At 48.5% G+C, this 18649-nt stretch overlaps 27 non-coding genes across 27 annotated transcripts; all 27 read left to right on the top strand.

Annotated features, from left to right (window-relative positions):
• Positions 1 to 401: 401 nt before the first annotated feature.
• On the top strand, positions 402 to 475 carry trnai-aau (transfer RNA isoleucine (anticodon AAU)). The gene has a single exon. It is a non-coding gene; the product is annotated as a tRNA-Ile (tRNA).
• Positions 476 to 986: 511 nt separating this feature from the next.
• On the top strand, positions 987 to 1058 carry trnae-cuc (transfer RNA glutamic acid (anticodon CUC)). Its single transcript has one exon. It is a non-coding gene; the product is annotated as a tRNA-Glu (tRNA).
• Positions 1059 to 1955: 897 nt separating this feature from the next.
• Positions 1956 to 2028, top strand: trnaf-gaa (transfer RNA phenylalanine (anticodon GAA)). Its single transcript has one exon. It is a non-coding gene; the product is annotated as a tRNA-Phe (tRNA).
• A 415-nt stretch (positions 2029 to 2443) lies between these two features.
• On the top strand, positions 2444 to 2517 carry trnai-aau (transfer RNA isoleucine (anticodon AAU)). The gene has a single exon. It is a non-coding gene; the product is annotated as a tRNA-Ile (tRNA).
• A 511-nt stretch (positions 2518 to 3028) lies between these two features.
• trnae-cuc (transfer RNA glutamic acid (anticodon CUC)) lies at positions 3029 to 3100 on the top strand. The gene has a single exon. It is a non-coding gene; the product is annotated as a tRNA-Glu (tRNA).
• An 897-nt stretch (positions 3101 to 3997) lies between these two features.
• On the top strand, positions 3998 to 4070 carry trnaf-gaa (transfer RNA phenylalanine (anticodon GAA)). Its single transcript has one exon. It is a non-coding gene; the product is annotated as a tRNA-Phe (tRNA).
• Positions 4071 to 4485: 415 nt separating this feature from the next.
• Positions 4486 to 4559, top strand: trnai-aau (transfer RNA isoleucine (anticodon AAU)). The gene has a single exon. It is a non-coding gene; the product is annotated as a tRNA-Ile (tRNA).
• A 527-nt stretch (positions 4560 to 5086) lies between these two features.
• trnae-cuc (transfer RNA glutamic acid (anticodon CUC)) lies at positions 5087 to 5158 on the top strand. Its single transcript has one exon. It is a non-coding gene; the product is annotated as a tRNA-Glu (tRNA).
• An 883-nt stretch (positions 5159 to 6041) lies between these two features.
• trnaf-gaa (transfer RNA phenylalanine (anticodon GAA)) lies at positions 6042 to 6114 on the top strand. Its single transcript has one exon. It is a non-coding gene; the product is annotated as a tRNA-Phe (tRNA).
• Positions 6115 to 6528: 414 nt separating this feature from the next.
• Positions 6529 to 6602, top strand: trnai-aau (transfer RNA isoleucine (anticodon AAU)). The gene has a single exon. It is a non-coding gene; the product is annotated as a tRNA-Ile (tRNA).
• Positions 6603 to 7113: 511 nt separating this feature from the next.
• trnae-cuc (transfer RNA glutamic acid (anticodon CUC)) lies at positions 7114 to 7185 on the top strand. Its single transcript has one exon. It is a non-coding gene; the product is annotated as a tRNA-Glu (tRNA).
• An 896-nt stretch (positions 7186 to 8081) lies between these two features.
• trnaf-gaa (transfer RNA phenylalanine (anticodon GAA)) lies at positions 8082 to 8154 on the top strand. Its single transcript has one exon. It is a non-coding gene; the product is annotated as a tRNA-Phe (tRNA).
• Positions 8155 to 8569: 415 nt separating this feature from the next.
• On the top strand, positions 8570 to 8643 carry trnai-aau (transfer RNA isoleucine (anticodon AAU)). The gene has a single exon. It is a non-coding gene; the product is annotated as a tRNA-Ile (tRNA).
• Positions 8644 to 9170: 527 nt separating this feature from the next.
• Positions 9171 to 9242, top strand: trnae-cuc (transfer RNA glutamic acid (anticodon CUC)). Its single transcript has one exon. It is a non-coding gene; the product is annotated as a tRNA-Glu (tRNA).
• An 897-nt stretch (positions 9243 to 10139) lies between these two features.
• On the top strand, positions 10140 to 10212 carry trnaf-gaa (transfer RNA phenylalanine (anticodon GAA)). The gene has a single exon. It is a non-coding gene; the product is annotated as a tRNA-Phe (tRNA).
• A 415-nt stretch (positions 10213 to 10627) lies between these two features.
• On the top strand, positions 10628 to 10701 carry trnai-aau (transfer RNA isoleucine (anticodon AAU)). The gene has a single exon. It is a non-coding gene; the product is annotated as a tRNA-Ile (tRNA).
• A 511-nt stretch (positions 10702 to 11212) lies between these two features.
• Positions 11213 to 11284, top strand: trnae-cuc (transfer RNA glutamic acid (anticodon CUC)). The gene has a single exon. It is a non-coding gene; the product is annotated as a tRNA-Glu (tRNA).
• An 897-nt stretch (positions 11285 to 12181) lies between these two features.
• On the top strand, positions 12182 to 12254 carry trnaf-gaa (transfer RNA phenylalanine (anticodon GAA)). The gene has a single exon. It is a non-coding gene; the product is annotated as a tRNA-Phe (tRNA).
• Positions 12255 to 12669: 415 nt separating this feature from the next.
• On the top strand, positions 12670 to 12743 carry trnai-aau (transfer RNA isoleucine (anticodon AAU)). Its single transcript has one exon. It is a non-coding gene; the product is annotated as a tRNA-Ile (tRNA).
• Positions 12744 to 13254: 511 nt separating this feature from the next.
• trnae-cuc (transfer RNA glutamic acid (anticodon CUC)) lies at positions 13255 to 13326 on the top strand. The gene has a single exon. It is a non-coding gene; the product is annotated as a tRNA-Glu (tRNA).
• An 897-nt stretch (positions 13327 to 14223) lies between these two features.
• trnaf-gaa (transfer RNA phenylalanine (anticodon GAA)) lies at positions 14224 to 14296 on the top strand. The gene has a single exon. It is a non-coding gene; the product is annotated as a tRNA-Phe (tRNA).
• A 415-nt stretch (positions 14297 to 14711) lies between these two features.
• trnai-aau (transfer RNA isoleucine (anticodon AAU)) lies at positions 14712 to 14785 on the top strand. Its single transcript has one exon. It is a non-coding gene; the product is annotated as a tRNA-Ile (tRNA).
• A 527-nt stretch (positions 14786 to 15312) lies between these two features.
• trnae-cuc (transfer RNA glutamic acid (anticodon CUC)) lies at positions 15313 to 15384 on the top strand. Its single transcript has one exon. It is a non-coding gene; the product is annotated as a tRNA-Glu (tRNA).
• Positions 15385 to 16276: 892 nt separating this feature from the next.
• On the top strand, positions 16277 to 16349 carry trnaf-gaa (transfer RNA phenylalanine (anticodon GAA)). Its single transcript has one exon. It is a non-coding gene; the product is annotated as a tRNA-Phe (tRNA).
• Positions 16350 to 16764: 415 nt separating this feature from the next.
• trnai-aau (transfer RNA isoleucine (anticodon AAU)) lies at positions 16765 to 16838 on the top strand. The gene has a single exon. It is a non-coding gene; the product is annotated as a tRNA-Ile (tRNA).
• A 527-nt stretch (positions 16839 to 17365) lies between these two features.
• On the top strand, positions 17366 to 17438 carry trnae-cuc (transfer RNA glutamic acid (anticodon CUC)). The gene has a single exon. It is a non-coding gene; the product is annotated as a tRNA-Glu (tRNA).
• Positions 17439 to 18335: 897 nt separating this feature from the next.
• Positions 18336 to 18408, top strand: trnaf-gaa (transfer RNA phenylalanine (anticodon GAA)). Its single transcript has one exon. It is a non-coding gene; the product is annotated as a tRNA-Phe (tRNA).
• The last annotated feature ends 241 nt before the right edge of the window (positions 18409 to 18649 follow it).

The following is an 18649-nucleotide window of genomic DNA, read 5'->3' on the forward strand; positions in this document are numbered from 1 at the left end:
TCTGTCTCCTTCACTGCAAAAGGTACGAATCAAGAGAAATTTTACGCTCCTGATGACGCGTTTCCCAAACGAATGGGAGTGAAACCACGTCGGACATGCTGGATCCGGCTCCAACCGTCCGCTGCAGGTTCGAATTCAGTCGGGGTCCCGCCGTCTGCTTTTATACCGGGACAGTGTTTGTGGGAGGGGCTGTGGTGCGACAAAAATTTTTAGAATGAGGTTTGTTAGACCAGTCTTTCTGTTACTTTGGATTTACACTCTGCCCAGTTGTATATACGAACAGTTAACAATGTTTAAGCGATGTGGTGTGTTCAATGTTTGTGCAGTAACTCGGTCACCCAGTGTGAGCCTGAAAGACAATTTTCCAGCCTAGGTTCGAGCCTGGCCAACGGGAGCATTGTGGCCGGTTAGCTCAGTTGGTGAGAGCGTGGTGCTAATAACGCCAAGGTCGCGGGTTCGATCCCCGTACGGGCCATCAGGATGTTTTCATAATTTTACGCTTTTCCCGCACATTTCCAATACAAACTTTATAAGGAAGCCAATGCACACAGACTCTCACGGGGGATATATTTGGATTAACATCCTTTGCCACCGGGGCTGAGAGACACATCTTTCTGGGTTTGCTGTTGAAAGTTGAACAGGCGGCATGTTGCCGATAAGTGTCACAGGCAGGTAATACACAGACAGAGCGGCTCTGACCCCGCGAGATGGGTAAAAGGCTTCAGTTCAGGACAAATGCATCAATGAATTGTTCGCCCAGCACCGAGAGAGACAACATCCAGAGAAAAACACAGGAGGAAATCGATTTCAAGTGGATGCCTACCCGCACTTGGTGCCGTGCTTTCGCGAACACGTCTGTTGTGTTCTCATGTAAAAAATATAATTTTGTCCGAACAGTTTGCCTGGCGCGAAAGGATCTGAATTGCAAAGGAGCAAGCATGAAAAGCTGCGTTGATGTGCTTGCTGCCAGGAGGCTGGCTGCAGCTTCCCTGGTGGTCTAGTGGTTAGGATTCGGCGCTCTCACCGCCGCGGCCCGGGTTCGATTCCCGGTCAGGGAACAGTGCGTTTTGGGGCTGTTTGAATTGCCACCATGCAATGCACCCTTACGGAACAATGCTCCGCCCCTGATTCAACTTTCCACACCGCTGCTCAACATCACTCTTCATACAGCGATACAAAATGCACATTCTTGATTTCTGTAAAATGCGTGCTGTTTCAAAGTCAGCAGGACTTGATTTCTGTCAAATTTAGACTGGCTGACTTTAAATGTTGCCAACATTTAACTGCAGCTCACAGTGTCAGGGCAGTCACGGTTTTTATCAGTCTTCCGTATATCTCCTTGCCCACTGCATCTCCCGAACAAACTTAGCTTATCACAGGCACGGCTATCGATTATTTTCATTGCCAGTGTGAAAAATGCAAATTTTGAAACTTACCAACGTGTGCAAGCCTGGAATCAGAGAGTCCGTGGCCCCTGATAACTTGAGCATTAAGATGATCATTAGCCCTTCCTGTATTGCTCAGTAGCCCACTGTGCGAGGAACTAAGAACCACGGGCATTTTCACTTCTGTGTGGGGCTCAGCACCATACCTGCAGCTGAAGATTGAACTTGATTTGGCTCGTGATCAGTGCGGCTCAGTGAGACTTCGGCCCGTCTCTCCCTTCGCAACCCATCAGTGTGGAGAAAAGAACAGGGAATTTTACACATGTGTTGTGCTCTGTAACTTTATTTGAACATGTCATTGCATTTCACGCTGTGTCCAACACGGTGAGGTCCCCCGTGCTGTGTCAGCTTTGTATCTTTATCAACACTGCAGCTTTACATTAACAGAACCTGAGCTCCGAGATCTGGTCGGGTCACATTGCCCGAAGTGAGGAATGAGCGAGAGGGGCAATTCCACCCGGGGATAGAAAATCCTCCAAAAGAACGACAGAATACGGCGTTTGACGTGAAGCCGAAATAGCTCAGTTGGGAGAGCGTTAGACTGAAGATCTAAAGGTCCCTGGTTCGATCCCGGGTTTCGGCAGGTTTTAGTTACTTTCTGTCTCCTTCACTGCAAAAGGTACGAATCAAGAGAAATTTTACGCTCCTGATGACGCGTTTCCCAAACGAATGGGAGTGAAACCACGTCGGACATGCTGGATCCGGCTCCAACCGTCCGCTGCAGGTTCGAATTCAGTCGGGGTCCCGCCGTCTGCTTTTATACCGGGACAGTGTTTGTGGGAGGGGCTGTGGTGCGACAAAAATTTTTAGAATGAGGTTTGTTAGACCAGTCTTTCTGTTACTTTGGATTTACACTCTGCCCAGTTGTATATACGAACAGTTAACAATGTTTAAGCGATGTGGTGTGTTCAATGTTTGTGCAGTAACTCGGTCACCCAGTGTGAGCCTGAAAGACAATTTTCCAGCCTAGGTTCGAGCCTGGCCAACGGGAGCATTGTGGCCGGTTAGCTCAGTTGGTGAGAGCGTGGTGCTAATAACGCCAAGGTCGCGGGTTCGATCCCCGTACGGGCCATCAGGATGTTTTCATAATTTTACGCTTTTCCCGCACATTTCCAATACAAACTTTATAAGGAAGCCAATGCACACAGACTCTCACGGGGGATATATTTGGATTAACATCCTTTGCCACCGGGGCTGAGAGACACATCTTTCTGGGTTTGCTGTTGAAAGTTGAACAGGCGGCATGTTGCCGATAAGTGTCACAGGCAGGTAATACACAGACAGAGCGGCTCTGACCCCGCGAGATGGGTAAAAGGCTTCAGTTCAGGACAAATGCATCAATGAATTGTTCGCCCAGCACCGAGAGAGACAACATCCAGAGAAAAACACAGGAGGAAATCGATTTCAAGTGGATGCCTACCCGCACTTGGTGCCGTGCTTTCGCGAACACGTCTGTTGTGTTCTCATGTAAAAAATATAATTTTGTCCGAACAGTTTGCCTGGCGCGAAAGGATCTGAATTGCAAAGGAGCAAGCATGAAAAGCTGCGTTGATGTGCTTGCTGCCAGGAGGCTGGCTGCAGCTTCCCTGGTGGTCTAGTGGTTAGGATTCGGCGCTCTCACCGCCGCGGCCCGGGTTCGATTCCCGGTCAGGGAACAGTGCGTTTTGGGGCTGTTTGAATTGCCACCATGCAATGCACCCTTACGGAACAATGCTCCGCCCCTGATTCAACTTTCCACACCGCTGCTCAACATCACTCTTCATACAGCGATACAAAATGCACATTCTTGATTTCTGTAAAATGCGTGCTGTTTCAAAGTCAGCAGGACTTGATTTCTGTCAAATTTAGACTGGCTGACTTTAAATGTTGCCAACATTTAACTGCAGCTCACAGTGTCAGGGCAGTCACGGTTTTTATCAGTCTTCCGTATATCTCCTTGCCCACTGCATCTCCCGAACAAACTTAGCTTATCACAGGCACGGCTATCGATTATTTTCATTGCCAGTGTGAAAAATGCAAATTTTGAAATTTACCAACGTGTGCAAGCCTGGAATCAGAGAGTCCGTGGCCCCTGATAACTTGAGCATTAAGATGATCATTAGCCCTTCCTGTATTGCTCAGTAGCCCACTGTGCGAGGAACTAAGAACCACGGGCATTTTCACTTCTGTGTGGGGCTCAGCACCATACCTGCAGCTGAAGATTGAACTTGATTTGGCTCGTGATCAGTGCGGCTCAGTGAGACTTCGGCCCGTCTCTCCCTTCGCAACCCATCAGTGTGGAGAAAAGAACAGGGAATTTTACACATGTGTTGTGCTCTGTAACTTTATTTGAACATGTCATTGCATTTCACGCTGTGTCCAACACGGTGAGGTCCCCCGTGCTGTGTCAGCTTTGTATCTTTATCAACACTGCAGCTTTACATTAACAGAACCTGAGCTCCGAGATCTGGTCGGGTCACATTGCCCGAAGTGAGGAATGAGCGAGAGGGGCAATTCCACCCGGGGATAGAAAATCCTCCAAAAGAACGACAGAATACGGCGTTTGACGTGAAGCCGAAATAGCTCAGTTGGGAGAGCGTTAGACTGAAGATCTAAAGGTCCCTGGTTCGATCCCGGGTTTCGGCAGGTTTTAGTTACTTTCTGTCTCCTTCACTGCAAAAGGTACGAATCAAGAGAAATTTTACGCTCCTGATGACGCGTTTCCCAAACGAATGGGAGTGAAACCACGTCGGACATGCTGGATCCGGCTCCAACCGTCCGCTGCAGGTTCGAATTCAGTCGGGGTCCCGCCGTCTGCTTTTATACCGGGACAGTGTTTGTGGGAGGGGCTGTGGTGCGACAAAAATTTTTAGAATGAGGTTTGTTAGACCAGTCTTTCTGTTACTTTGGATTTACACTCTGCCCAGTTGTATATACGAACAGTTAACAATGTTTAAGCGATGTGGTGTGTTCAATGTTTGTGCAGTAACTCGGTCACCCAGTGTGAGCCTGAAAGACAATTTTCCAGCCTAGGTTCGAGCCTGGCCAACGGGAGCATTGTGGCCGGTTAGCTCAGTTGGTGAGAGCGTGGTGCTAATAACGCCAAGGTCGCGGGTTCGATCCCCGTACGGGCCATCAGGATGTTTTCATAATTTTACGCTTTTCCCGCACATTTCCAATACAAACTTTATAAGGAAGCCAATGCACACAGACTCTCACGGGGGATATATTTGGATTAACATCCTTTGCCACCGGGGCTGAGAGACACATCTTTCTGTTCTTTTGTCTTTCTGGGTTTGCTGTTGAAAGTTGAACAGGCGGCATGTTGCCGATAAGTGTCACAGGCAGGTAATACACAGACAGAGCGGCTCTGACCCCGCGAGATGGGTAAAAGGCTTCAGTTCAGGACAAATGCATCAATGAATTGTTCGCCCAGCACCGAGAGAGACAACATCCAGAGAAAAACACAGGAGGAAATCGATTTCAAGTGGATGCCTACCCGCACTTGGTGCCGTGCTTTCGCGAACACGTCTGTTGTGTTCTCATGTAAAAAATATAATTTTGTCCGAACAGTTTGCCTGGCGCGAAAGGATCTGAATTGCAAAGGAGCAAGCATGAAAAGCTGCGTTGATGTGCTTGCTGCCAGGAGGCTGGCTGCAGCTTCCCTGGTGGTCTAGTGGTTAGGATTCGGCGCTCTCACCGCCGCGGCCCGGGTTCGATTCCCGGTCAGGGAACAGTGCGTTTTGGGGCTGTTTGAATTGCCACCATGCAATGCACCCTTACGGAACAATGCTCCGCCCCTGATTCAACTTTCCACACCGCTGCTCAACATCACTCTTCATACAGCGATACAAAATGCACATTCTTGATTTCTGTAAAATGCGTGCTGTTTCAAAGTCAGCAGGACTTGATTTCTGTCAAATTTAGACTGGCTGACTTTAAATGTTGCCAACATTTAACTGCAGCTCACAGTGTCAGGGCAGTCACGGTTTTTATCAGTCTTCCGTATATCTCCTTGCCCACTGCATCTCCCGAACAAACTTAGCTTATCACAGGCACGGCTATCGATTATTTTCATTGCCAGTGTGAAAAATGCAAATTTTGAAACTTACCAACGTGTGCAAGCCTGGAATCAGAGAGTCCGTGGCCCCTGATAACTTGAGCATTAAGATGATCATTAGCCCTTCCTGTATTGCTCAGTAGCCCACTGTGCGAGGAACTAAGAACCACGGGCATTTTCACTTCTGTGTGGGGCTCAGCACCATACCTGAAGATTGAACTTGATTTGGCTCGTGATCAGTGCGGCTCAGTGAGACTTCGGCCCGTCTCTCCCTTCGCAACCCATCAGTGTGGAGAAAAGAACAGGGAATTTTACACATGTGTTGTGCTCTGTAACTTTATTTGAACATGTCATTGCATTTCACGCTGTGTCCAACACGGTGAGGTCCCCCGTGCTGTGGTATCTTTATCAACACTGCAGCTTTACATTAACAGAACCTGAGCTCCGAGATCTGGTCGGGTCACATTGCCCGAAGTGAGGAATGAGCGAGAGGGGCAATTCCACCCGGGGATAGAAAATCCTGCAAAAGAACGACAGAATACTGCGTTTGACGTGAAGCCGAAATAGCTCAGTTGGGAGAGCGTTAGACTGAAGATCTAAAGGTCCCTGGTTCGATCCCGGGTTTCGGCAGGTTTTAGTTACTTTCTGTCTCCTTCACTACAAAAGGTACGAATCAAGAGAAATTTTACGCTCCTGATGACGCGTTTCCCAAACGAATGGGAGTGACACCACGTCGGACATGCTGGATCCGGCTCCAACCGTCCGCTGCAGGTTCGAATTCAGTCGGGGTCCCGCCGTCTGCTTTTATACCGGGACAGTGTTTGTGGGAGGGGCTGTGGTGCGACAAAAATTTTTAGAATGAGGTTTGTTAGACCAGTCTTTCTGTTACTTTGGATTTACACTCTGCCCAGTTGTATATACGAACAGTTAACAATGTTTAAGCGATGTGGTGTGTTCAATGTTTGTGCAGTAACTCGGTCACCCAGTGTGAGCCTGAAAACAATTTTCCAGCCTAGGTTCGAGCCTGGCCAACGGGAGCATTGTGGCCGGTTAGCTCAGTTGGTGAGAGCGTGGTGCTAATAACGCCAAGGTCGCGGGTTCGATCCCCGTACGGGCCATCAGGATGTTTTCATAATTTTACGCTTTTCCCGCACATTTCCAATACAAACTTTATAAGGAAGCCAATGCACACAGACTCTCACGGGGGATATATTTGGATTAACATCCTTTGCCACCGGGGCTGAGAGACACATCTTTCTGGGTTTGCTGTTGAAAGTTGAACAGGCGGCATGTTGCCGATAAGTGTCACAGGCAGGTAATACACAGACAGAGCGGCTCTGACCCCGCGAGATGGGTAAAAGGCTTCAGTTCAGGACAAATGCATCAATGAATTGTTCGCCCAGCACCGAGAGAGACAACATCCAGAGAAAAACACAGGAGGAAATCGATTTCAAGTGGATGCCTACCCGCACTTGGTGCCGTGCTTTCGCGAACACGTCTGTTGTGTTCTCATGTAAAAAATATAATTTTGTCCGAACAGTTTGCCTGGCGCGAAAGGATCTGAATTGCAAAGGAGCAAGCATGAAAAGCTGCGTTGATGTGCTTGCTGCCAGGAGGCTGGCTGCAGCTTCCCTGGTGGTCTAGTGGTTAGGATTCGGCGCTCTCACCGCCGCGGCCCGGGTTCGATTCCCGGTCAGGGAACAGTGCGTTTTGGGGCTGTTTGAATTGCCACCATGCAATGCACCCTTACGGAACAATGCTCCGCCCCTGATTCAACTTTCCACACCGCTGCTCAACATCACTCTTCATACAGCGATACAAAATGCACATTCTTGATTTCTGTAAAATGCGTGCTGTTTCAAAGTCAGCAGGACTTGATTTCTGTCAAATTTAGACTGGCTGACTTTAAATGTTGCCAACATTTAACTGCAGCTCACAGTGTCAGGGCAGTCACGGTTTTTATCAGTCTTCCGTATATCTCCTTGCCCACTGCATCTCCCGAACAAACTTAGCTTATCACAGGCACGGCTATCGATTATTTTCATTGCCAGTGTGAAAAATGCAAATTTTGAAACTTACCAACGTGTGCAAGCCTGGAATCAGAGAGTCCGTGGCCCCTGATAACTGAGCATTAAGATGATCATTAGCCCTTCCTGTATTGCTCAGTAGCCCACTGTGCGAGGAACTAAGAACCACGGGCATTTTCACTTCTGTGTGGGGCTCAGCACCATACCTGCAGCTGAAGATTGAACTTGATTTGGCTCGTGATCAGTGCGGCTCAGTGAGACTTCGGCCCGTCTCTCCCTTCGCAACCCATCAGTGTGGAGAAAAGAACAGGGAATTTTACACATGTGTTGTGCTCTGTAACTTTATTTGAACATGTCATTGCATTTCACGCTGTGTCCAACACGGTGAGGTCCCCCGTGCTGTGTCAGCTTTGTATCTTTATCAACACTGCAGCTTTACATTAACAGAACCTGAGCTCCGAGATCTGGTCGGGTCACATTGCCCGAAGTGAGGAATGAGCGAGAGGGGCAATTCCACCCGGGGATAGAAAATCCTCCAAAAGAACGACAGAATACGGCGTTTGACGTGAAGCCGAAATAGCTCAGTTGGGAGAGCGTTAGACTGAAGATCTAAAGGTCCCTGGTTCGATCCCGGGTTTCGGCAGGTTTTAGTTACTTTCTGTCTCCTTCACTGCAAAAGGTACGAATCAAGAGAAATTTTACGCTCCTGATGACGCGTTTCCCAAACGAATGGGAGTGAAACCACGTCGGACATGCTGGATCCGGCTCCAACCGTCCGCTGCAGGTTCGAATTCAGTCGGGGTCCCGCCGTCTGCTTTTATACCGGGACAGTGTTTGTGGGAGGGGCTGTGGTGCGACAAAAATTTTTAGAATGAGGTTTGTTAGACCAGTCTTTCTGTTACTTTGGATTTACACTCTGCCCAGTTGTATATACGAACAGTTAACAATGTTTAAGCGATGTGGTGTGTTCAATGTTTGTGCAGTAACTCGGTCACCCAGTGTGAGCCTGAAAGACAATTTTCCAGCCTAGGTTCGAGCCTGGCCAACGGGAGCATTGTGGCCGGTTAGCTCAGTTGGTGAGAGCGTGGTGCTAATAACGCCAAGGTCGCGGGTTCGATCCCCGTACGGGCCATCAGGATGTTTTCATAATTTTACGCTTTTCCCGCACATTTCCAATACAAACTTTATAAGGAAGCCAATGCACACAGACTCTCACGGGGGATATATTTGGATTAACATCCTTTGCCACCGGGGCTGAGAGACACATCTTTCTGTTCTTTTGTCTTTCTGGGTTTGCTGTTGAAAGTTGAACAGGCGGCATGTTGCCGATAAGTGTCACAGGCAGGTAATACACAGACAGAGCGGCTCTGACCCCGCGAGATGGGTAAAAGGCTTCAGTTCAGGACAAATGCATCAATGAATTGTTCGCCCAGCACCGAGAGAGACAACATCCAGAGAAAAACACAGGAGGAAATCGATTTCAAGTGGATGCCTACCCGCACTTGGTGCCGTGCTTTCGCGAACACGTCTGTTGTGTTCTCATGTAAAAAATATAATTTTGTCCGAACAGTTTGCCTGGCGCGAAAGGATCTGAATTGCAAAGGAGCAAGCATGAAAAGCTGCGTTGATGTGCTTGCTGCCAGGAGGCTGGCTGCAGCTTCCCTGGTGATCTAGTGGTTAGGATTCGGCGCTCTCACCGCCGCGGCCCGGGTTCGATTCCCGGTCAGGGAACAGTGCGTTTTGGGGCTGTTTGAATTGCCACCATGCAATGCACCCTTACGGAACAATGCTCCGCCCCTGATTCAACTTTCCACACCGCTGCTCAACATCACTCTTCATACAGCGATACAAAATGCACATTCTTGATTTCTGTAAAATGCGTGCTGTTTCAAAGTCAGCAGGACTTGATTTCTGTCAAATTTAGACTGGCTGACTTTAAATGTTGCCAACATTTAACTGCAGCTCACAGTGTCAGGGCAGTCACGGTTTTTATCAGTCTTCCGTATATCTCCTTGCCCACTGCATCTCCCGAACAAACTTAGCTTATCACAGGCACGGCTATCGATTATTTTCATTGCCAGTGTGAAAAATGCAAATTTTGAAACTTACCAACGTGTGCAAGCCTGGAATCAGAGAGTCCGTGGCCCCTGATAACTTGAGCATTAAGATGATCATTAGCCCTTCCTGTATTGCTCAGTAGCCCACTGTGCGAGGAACTAAGAACCACGGGCATTTTCACTTCTGTGTGGGGCTCAGCACCATACCTGCAGCTGAAGATTGAACTTGATTTGGCTCGTGATCAGTGCGGCTCAGTGAGACTTCGGCCCGTCTCTCCCTTCGCAACCCATCAGTGTGGAGAAAAGAACAGGGAATTTTACACATGTGTTGTGCTCTGTAACTTTATTTGAACATGTCATTGCATTTCACGCTGTGTCCAACACGGTGAGGTCCCCCGTGCTGTGTCAGCTTTGTATCTTTATCAACACTGCAGCTTTACATTAACAGAACCTGAGCTCCGAGATCTGGTCGGGTCACATTGCCCGAAGTGAGGAATGAGCGAGAGGGGCAATTCCACCCGGGGATAGAAAATCCTCCAAAAGAACGACAGAATACGGCGTTTGACGTGAAGCCGAAATAGCTCAGTTGGGAGAGCGTTAGACTGAAGATCTAAAGGTCCCTGGTTCGATCCCGGGTTTCGGCAGGTTTTAGTTACTTTCTGTCTCCTTCACTGCAAAAGGTACGAATCAAGAGAAATTTTACGCTCCTGATGACGCGTTTCCCAAACGAATGGGAGTGAAACCACGTCGGACATGCTGGATCCGGATCCAACCGTCCGCTGCAGGTTCGAATTCAGTCGGGGTCCCGCCGTCTGCTTTTATACCGGGACAGTGTTTGTGGGAGGGGCTGTGGTGCGACAAAAATTTTTAGAATGAGGTTTGTTAGACCAGTCTTTCTGTTACTTTGGATTTACACTCTGCCCAGTTGTATATACGAACAGTTAACAATGTTTAAGCGATGTGGTGTGTTCAATGTTTGTGCAGTAACTCGGTCACCCAGTGTGAGCCTGAAAGACAATTTTCCAGCCTAGGTTCGAGCCTGGCCAACGGGAGCATTGTGGCCGGTTAGCTCAGTTGGTGAGAGCGTGGTGCTAATAACGCCAAGGTCGCGGGTTCGATCCCCGTACGGGCCATCAGGATGTTTTCATAATTTTACGCTTTTCCCGCACATTTCCAATACAAACTTTATAAGGAAGCCAATGCACACAGACTCTCACGGGGGATATATTTGGATTAACATCCTTTGCCACCGGGGCTGAGAGACACATCTTTCTGGGTTTGCTGTTGAAAGTTGAACAGGCGGCATGTTGCCGATAAGTGTCACAGGCAGGTAATACACAGACAGAGCGGCTCTGACCCCGCGAGATGGGTAAAAGGCTTCAGTTCAGGACAAATGCATCAATGAATTGTTCGCCCAGCACCGAGAGAGACAACATCCAGAGAAAAACACAGGAGGAAATCGATTTCAAGTGGATGCCTACCCGCACTTGGTGCCGTGCTTTCGCGAACACGTCTGTTGTGTTCTCATGTAAAAAATATAATTTTGTCCGAACAGTTTGCCTGGCGCGAAAGGATCTGAATTGCAAAGGAGCAAGCATGAAAAGCTGCGTTGATGTGCTTGCTGCCAGGAGGCTGGCTGCAGCTTCCCTGGTGGTCTAGTGGTTAGGATTCGGCGCTCTCACCGCCGCGGCCCGGGTTCGATTCCCGGTCAGGGAACAGTGCGTTTTGGGGCTGTTTGAATTGCCACCATGCAATGCACCCTTACGGAACAATGCTCCGCCCCTGATTCAACTTTCCACACCGCTGCTCAACATCACTCTTCATACAGCGATACAAAATGCACATTCTTGATTTCTGTAAAATGCGTGCTGTTTCAAAGTCAGCAGGACTTGATTTCTGTCAAATTTAGACTGGCTGACTTTAAATGTTGCCAACATTTAACTGCAGCTCACAGTGTCAGGGCAGTCACGGTTTTTATCAGTCTTCCGTATATCTCCTTGCCCACTGCATCTCCCGAACAAACTTAGCTTATCACAGGCACGGCTATCGATTATTTTCATTGCCAGTGTGAAAAATGCAAATTTTGAAACTTACCAACGTGTGCAAGCCTGGAATCAGAGAGTCCGTGGCCCCTGATAACTTGAGCATTAAGATGATCATTAGCCCTTCCTGTATTGCTCAGTAGCCCACTGTGCGAGGAACTAAGAACCACGGGCATTTTCACTTCTGTGTGGGGCTCAGCACCATACCTGCAGCTGAAGATTGAACTTGATTTGGCTCGTGATCAGTGCGGCTCAGTGAGACTTCGGCCCGTCTCTCCCTTCGCAACCCATCAGTGTGGAGAAAAGAACAGGGAATTTTACACATGTGTTGTGCTCTGTAACTTTATTTGAACATGTCATTGCATTTCACGCTGTGTCCAACACGGTGAGGTCCCCCGTGCTGTGTCAGCTTTGTATCTTTATCAACACTGCAGCTTTACATTAACAGAACCTGAGCTCCGAGATCTGGTCGGGTCACATTGCCCGAAGTGAGGAATGAGCGAGAGGGGCAATTCCACCCGGGGATAGAAAATCCTCCAAAAGAACGACAGAATACGGCGTTTGACGTGAAGCCGAAATAGCTCAGTTGGGAGAGCGTTAGACTGAAGATCTAAAGGTCCCTGGTTCGATCCCGGGTTTCGGCAGGTTTTAGTTACTTTCTGTCTCCTTCACTGCAAAAGGTACGAATCAAGAGAAATTTTACGCTCCTGATGACGCGTTTCCCAAACGAATGGGAGTGAAACCACGTCGGACATGCTGGATCCGGCTCCAACCGTCCGCTGCAGGTTCGAATTCAGTCGGGGTCCCGCCGTCTGCTTTTATACCGGGACAGTGTTTGTGGGAGGGGCTGTGGTGCGACAAAAATTTTTAGAATGAGGTTTGTTAGACCAGTCTTTCTGTTACTTTGGATTTACACTCTGCCCAGTTGTATATACGAACAGTTAACAATGTTTAAGCGATGTGGTGTGTTCAATGTTTGTGCAGTAACTCGGTCACCCAGTGTGAGCCTGAAAGACAATTTTCCAGCCTAGGTTCGAGCCTGGCCAACGGGAGCATTGTGGCCGGTTAGCTCAGTTGGTGAGAGCGTGGTGCTAATAACGCCAAGGTCGCGGGTTCGATCCCCGTACGGGCCATCAGGATGTTTTCATAATTTTACGCTTTTCCCGCACATTTCCAATACAAACTTTATAAGGAAGCCAATGCACACAGACTCTCACGGGGGATATATTTGGATTAACATCCTTTGCCACCGGGGCTGAGAGACACATCTTTCTGGGTTTGCTGTTGAAAGTTGAACAGGCGGCATGTTGCCGATAAGTGTCACAGGCAGGTAATACACAGACAGAGCGGCTCTGACCCCGCGAGATGGGTAAAAGGCTTCAGTTCAGGACAAATGCATCAATGAATTGTTCGCCCAGCACCGAGAGAGACAACATCCAGAGAAAAACACAGGAGGAAATCGATTTCAAGTGGATGCCTACCCGCACTTGGTGCCGTGCTTTCGCGAACACGTCTGTTGTGTTCTCATGTAAAAAATATAATTTTGTCCGAACAGTTTGCCTGGCGCGAAAGGATCTGAATTGCAAAGGAGCAAGCATGAAAAGCTGCGTTGATGTGCTTGCTGCCAGGAGGCTGGCTGCAGCTTCCCTGGTGGTCTAGTGGTTAGGATTCGGCGCTCTCACCGCCGCGGCCCGGGTTCGATTCCCGGTCAGGGAACAGTGCGTTTTGGGGCTGTTTGAATTGCCACCATGCAATGCACCCTTACGGAACAATGCTCCGCCCCTGATTCAACTTTCCACACCGCTGCTCAACATCACTCTTCATACAGCGATACAAAATGCACATTCTTGATTTCTGTAAAATGCGTGCTGTTTCAAAGTCAGCAGGACTTGATTTCTGTCAAATTTAGACTGGCTGACTTTAAATGTTGCCAACATTTAACTGCAGCTCACAGTGTCAGGGCAGTCACGGTTTTTATCAGTCTTCCGTATATCTCCTTGCCCACTGCATCTCCCGAACAAACTTAGCTTATCACAGGCACGGCTATCGATTATTTTCATTGCCAGTGTGAAAAATGCAAATTTTGAAATTTACCAACGTGTGCAAGCCTGGAATCAGAGAGTCCGTGGCCCCTGATAACTTGAGCATTAAGATGATCATTAGCCCTTCCTGTATTGCTCAGTAGCCCACTGTGCGAGGAACTAAGAACCACGGGCATTTTCACTTCTGTGTGGGGCTCAGCACCATACCTGCAGCTGAAGATTGAACTTGATTTGGCTCGTGATCAGTGCGGCTCAGTGAGACTTCGGCCCGTCTCTCCCTTCGCAACCCATCAGTGTGGAGAAAAGAACAGGGAATTTTACACATGTGTTGTGCTCTGTAACTTTATTTGAACATGTCATTGCATTTCACGCTGTGTCCAACACGGTGAGGTCCCCCGTGCTGTGTCAGCTTTGTATCTTTATCAACACTGCAGCTTTACATTAACAGAACCTGAGCTCCGAGATCTGGTCGGGTCACATTGCCCGAAGTGAGGAATGAGCGAGAGGGGCAATTCCACCCGGGGATAGAAAATCCTCCAAAAGAACGACAGAATACGGCGTTTGACGTGAAGCCGAAATAGCTCAGTTGGGAGAGCGTTAGACTGAAGATCTAAAGGTCCCTGGTTCGATCCCGGGTTTCGGCAGGTTTTAGTTACTTTCTGTCTCCTTCACTGCAAAAGGTACGAATCAAGAGAAATTTTACGCTCCTGATGACGCGTTTCCCAAACGAATGGGAGTGAAACCACGTCGGACATGCTGGATCCGGCTCCAACCGTCCGCTGCAGGTTCGAATTCAGTCGGGGTCCCGCCGTCTGCTTTTATACCGGGACAGTGTTTGTGGGAGGGGCTGTGGTGCGACAAAAATTTTTAGAATGAGGTTTGTTAGACCAGTCTTTCTGTTACTTTGGATTTACACTCTGCCCAGTTGTATATACGAACAGTTAACAATGTTTAAGCGATGTGGTGTGTTCAATGTTTGTGCAGTAACTCGGTCACCCAGTGTGAGCCTGAAAGACAATTTTCCAGCCTAGGTTCGAGCCTGGCCAACGGGAGCATTGTGGCCGGTTAGCTCAGTTGGTGAGAGCGTGGTGCTAATAACGCCAAGGTCGCGGGTTCGATCCCCGTACGGGCCATCAGGATGTTTTCATAATTTTACGCTTTTCCCGCACATTTCCAATACAAACTTTATAAGGAAGCCAATGCACACAGACTCTCACGGGGGATATATTTGGATTAACATCCTTTGCCACCGGGGCTGAGAGACACATCTTTCTGTTCTTTTGTCTTTCTGGGTTTGCTGTTGAAAGTTGAACAGGCGGCATGTTGCCGATAAGTGTCACAGGCAGGTAATACACAGACAGAGCGGCTCTGACCCCGCGAGATGGGTAAAAGGCTTCAGTTCAGGACAAATGCATCAATGAATTGTTCGCCCAGCACCGAGAGAGACAACATCCAGAGAAAAACACAGGAGGAAATCGATTTCAAGTGGATGCCTACCCGCACTTGGTGCCGTGCTTTCGCGAACACGTCTGTTGTGTTCTCATGTAAAAAATATAATTTTGTCCGAACAGTTTGCCTGGCGCGAAAGGATCTGAATTGCAAAGGAGCAAGCATGAAAAGCTGCGTTGATGTGCTTGCTGCCAGGAGGCTGGCTGCAGCTTCCCTGGTGGTCTAGTGGTTAGGATTCGGCGCTCTCACCGCCGCGGCCCGGGTTCGATTCCCGGTCAGGGAACAGTGCGTTTTGGGGCTGTTTGAATTGCCACCATGCAATGCACCCTTACGGAACAATGCTCCGCCTCTGATTCAACTTTCCACACCGCTGCTCAACATCACTCTTCATACAGCGATACAAAATGCACATTCTTGATTTCTGTAAAATGCGTGCTGTTTCAAAGTCAGCAGGACTTGATTTCTGTCAAATTTAGACTGGCTGACTTTAAATGTTGCCAACATTTAACTGCAGCTCACAGTGTCAGGGCAGTCACGGTTTTTATCAGTCTTCCGTATATCTCCTTGCCCACTGCATCTCCCGAACAAACTTAGCTTATCACAGGCACGGCTATCGATTATTTTCATTGCCAGTGTGAAAAATGCAAATTTTGAAACTTACCAACGTGTGCAAGCCTGGAATCAGAGAGTCCGTGGCCCCTGATAACTTGAGCATTAAGATGATCATTAGCCCTTCCTGTATTGCTCAGTAGCCCACTGTGCGAGGAACTAAGAACCACGGGCATTTTCACTTCTGTGTGGGGCTCAGCACCATACCTGCAGCTGAAGATTGAACTTGATTTGGCTCGTGGTCAGTGCTGCTCAGTGAGACTTCGGCCCGTCTCTCCCTTCGCAACCCATCAGTGTGGAGAAAAGAACAGGGAATTTTACACATGTGTTGTGCTCTGTAACTTTATTTGAACATGTCATTGCATTTCACGCTGTGTCCAACACGGTGAGGTCCCCTGTGTCAGCTTTGTATCTTTATCAACACTGCAGCTTTACATTAACAGAACCTGAGCTCCGAGATCTGGTCGGGTCACATTGCCCGAAGTGAGGAATGAGCGAGAGGGGCAATTCCACCCGGGGATAGAAAATCCTCCAAAAGAACGACAGAATACTGCGTTTGACGTGAAGCCGAAATAGCTCAGTTGGGAGAGCGTTAGACTGAAGATCTAAAGGTCCCTGGTTCGATCCCGGGTTTCGGCAGGTTTTAGTTACTTTCTGTCTCCTTCACTACAAAAGGTACGAATCAAGAGAAATTTTACGCTCCTGATGACGCGTTTCCCAAACGAATGGGAGTGAAACCACGTCGGACATGCTGGATCCGGCTCCAACCGTCCGCTGCAGGTTCGAATTCAGTCGGGGTCCCGCCGTCTGCTTTTATACCGGGACAGTGTTTGTGGGAGGGGCTGTGGTGCGACAAAAATTTTTAGAATGAGGTTTGTTAGACCAGTCTTTCTGTTACTTTGGATTTACACTCTGCCCAGTTGTATATACGAACAGTTAACAATGTTTAAGCGATGTGGTGTGTTCAATGTTTGTGCAGTAACTCGGTCACCCAGTGTGAGCCTGAAAGACAATTTTCCAGCCTAGGTTCGAGCCTGGCCAACGGGAGCATTGTGGCCGGTTAGCTCAGTTGGTGAGAGCGTGGTGCTAATAACGCCAAGGTCGCGGGTTCGATCCCCGTACGGGCCATCAGGATGTTTTCATAATTTTACGCTTTTCCCGCACATTTCCAATACAAACTTTATAAGGAAGCCAATGCACACAGACTCTCACGGGGGATATATTTGGATTAACATCCTTTGCCACCGGGGCTGAGAGACACATCTTTCTGTTCTTTTGTCTTTCTGGGTTTGCTGTTGAAAGTTGAACAGGCGGCATGTTGCCGATAAGTGTCACAGGCAGGTAATACACAGACAGAGCGGCTCTGACCCCGCGAGATGGGTAAAAGGCTTCAGTTCAGGACAAATGCATCAATGAATTGTTCGCCCAGCACCGAGAGAGACAACATCCAGAGAAAAACACAGGAGGAAATCGATTTCAAGTGGATGCCTACCCGCACTTGGTGCCGTGCTTTCGCGAACACGTCTGTTGTGTTCTCATGTAAAAAATATAATTTTGTCCGAACAGTTTGCCTGGCGCGAAAGGATCTGAATTGCAAAGGAGCAAGCATGAAAAGCTGCGTTGATGTGCTTGCTGCCAGGAGGCTGGCTGCAGCTTCCCTGGTGGTCTAGTGGTTAGGATTCGGCGCTCTCACCGCCGCGGCCCGGGTTCGATTCCCGGTTCAGGGAACAGTGCGTTTTGGGGCTGTTTGAATTGCCACCATGCAATGCACCCTTACGGAACAATGCTCCGCCCCTGATTCAACTTTCCACACCGCTGCTCAACATCACTCTTCATACAGCGATACAAAATGCACATTCTTGATTTCTGTAAAATGCGTGCTGTTTCAAAGTCAGCAGGACTTGATTTCTGTCAAATTTAGACTGGCTGACTTTAAATGTTGCCAACATTTAACTGCAGCTCACAGTGTCAGGGCAGTCACGGTTTTTATCAGTCTTCCGTATATCTCCTTGCCCACTGCATCTCCCGAACAAACTTAGCTTATCACAGGCACGGCTATCGATTATTTTCATTGCCAGTGTGAAAAATGCAAATTTTGAAACTTACCAACGTGTGCAAGCCTGGAATCAGAGAGTCCGTGGCCCCTGATAACTTGAGCATTAAGATGATCATTAGCCCTTCCTGTATTGCTCAGTAGCCCACTGTGCGAGGAACTAAGAACCACGGGCATTTTCACTTCTGTGTGGGGCTCAGCACCATACCTGCAGCTGAAGATTGAACTTGATTTGGCTCGTGATCAGTGCGGCTCAGTGAGACTTCGGCCCGTCTCTCCCTTCGCAACCCATCAGTGTGGAGAAAAGAACAGGGAATTTTACACATGTGTTGTGCTCTGTAACTTTATTTGAACATGTCATTGCATTTCACGCTGTGTCCAACACGGTGAGGTCCCCCGTGCTGTGTCAGCTTTGTATCTTTATCAACACTGCAGCTTTACATTAACAGAACCTGAGCTCCGAGATCTGGTCGGGTCACATTGCCCGAAGTGAGGAATGAGCGAGAGGGGCAATTCCACCCGGGGATAGAAAATCCTCCAAAAGAACGACAGAATACTGCGTTTGACGTGAAGCCGAAATAGCTCAGTTGGGAGAGCGTTAGACTGAAGATCTAAAGGTCCCTGGTTCGATCCCGGGTTTCGGCAGGTTTTAGTTACTTTCTGTCTCCTTCACTGCAAAAGGTACGAATCAAGAGAAATTTTACGCTCCTGATGACGCGTTTCCCAAACGAATGGGAGTGAAACCACGTCGGACATGCTGGATCCGGCTCCAACCGTCCGCTGCAGGTTCGAATTCAGTCGGGGTCCCGCCGTCTGCTTTTATACCGGGACAGTGTTTGTGGGAGGGGCTGTGGTGCGACAAAAATTTTTAGAATGAGGTTTGTTA

Source organism: Somniosus microcephalus, unplaced genomic scaffold, assembly GCF_052327205.1.
Source record: "Somniosus microcephalus isolate GS21.2 unplaced genomic scaffold, FLI_Smic_1.0 unresolved_chr4, whole genome shotgun sequence".
In the NCBI taxonomy this organism is placed as follows: Eukaryota; Metazoa; Chordata; class Chondrichthyes; order Squaliformes; family Somniosidae; genus Somniosus; species Somniosus microcephalus.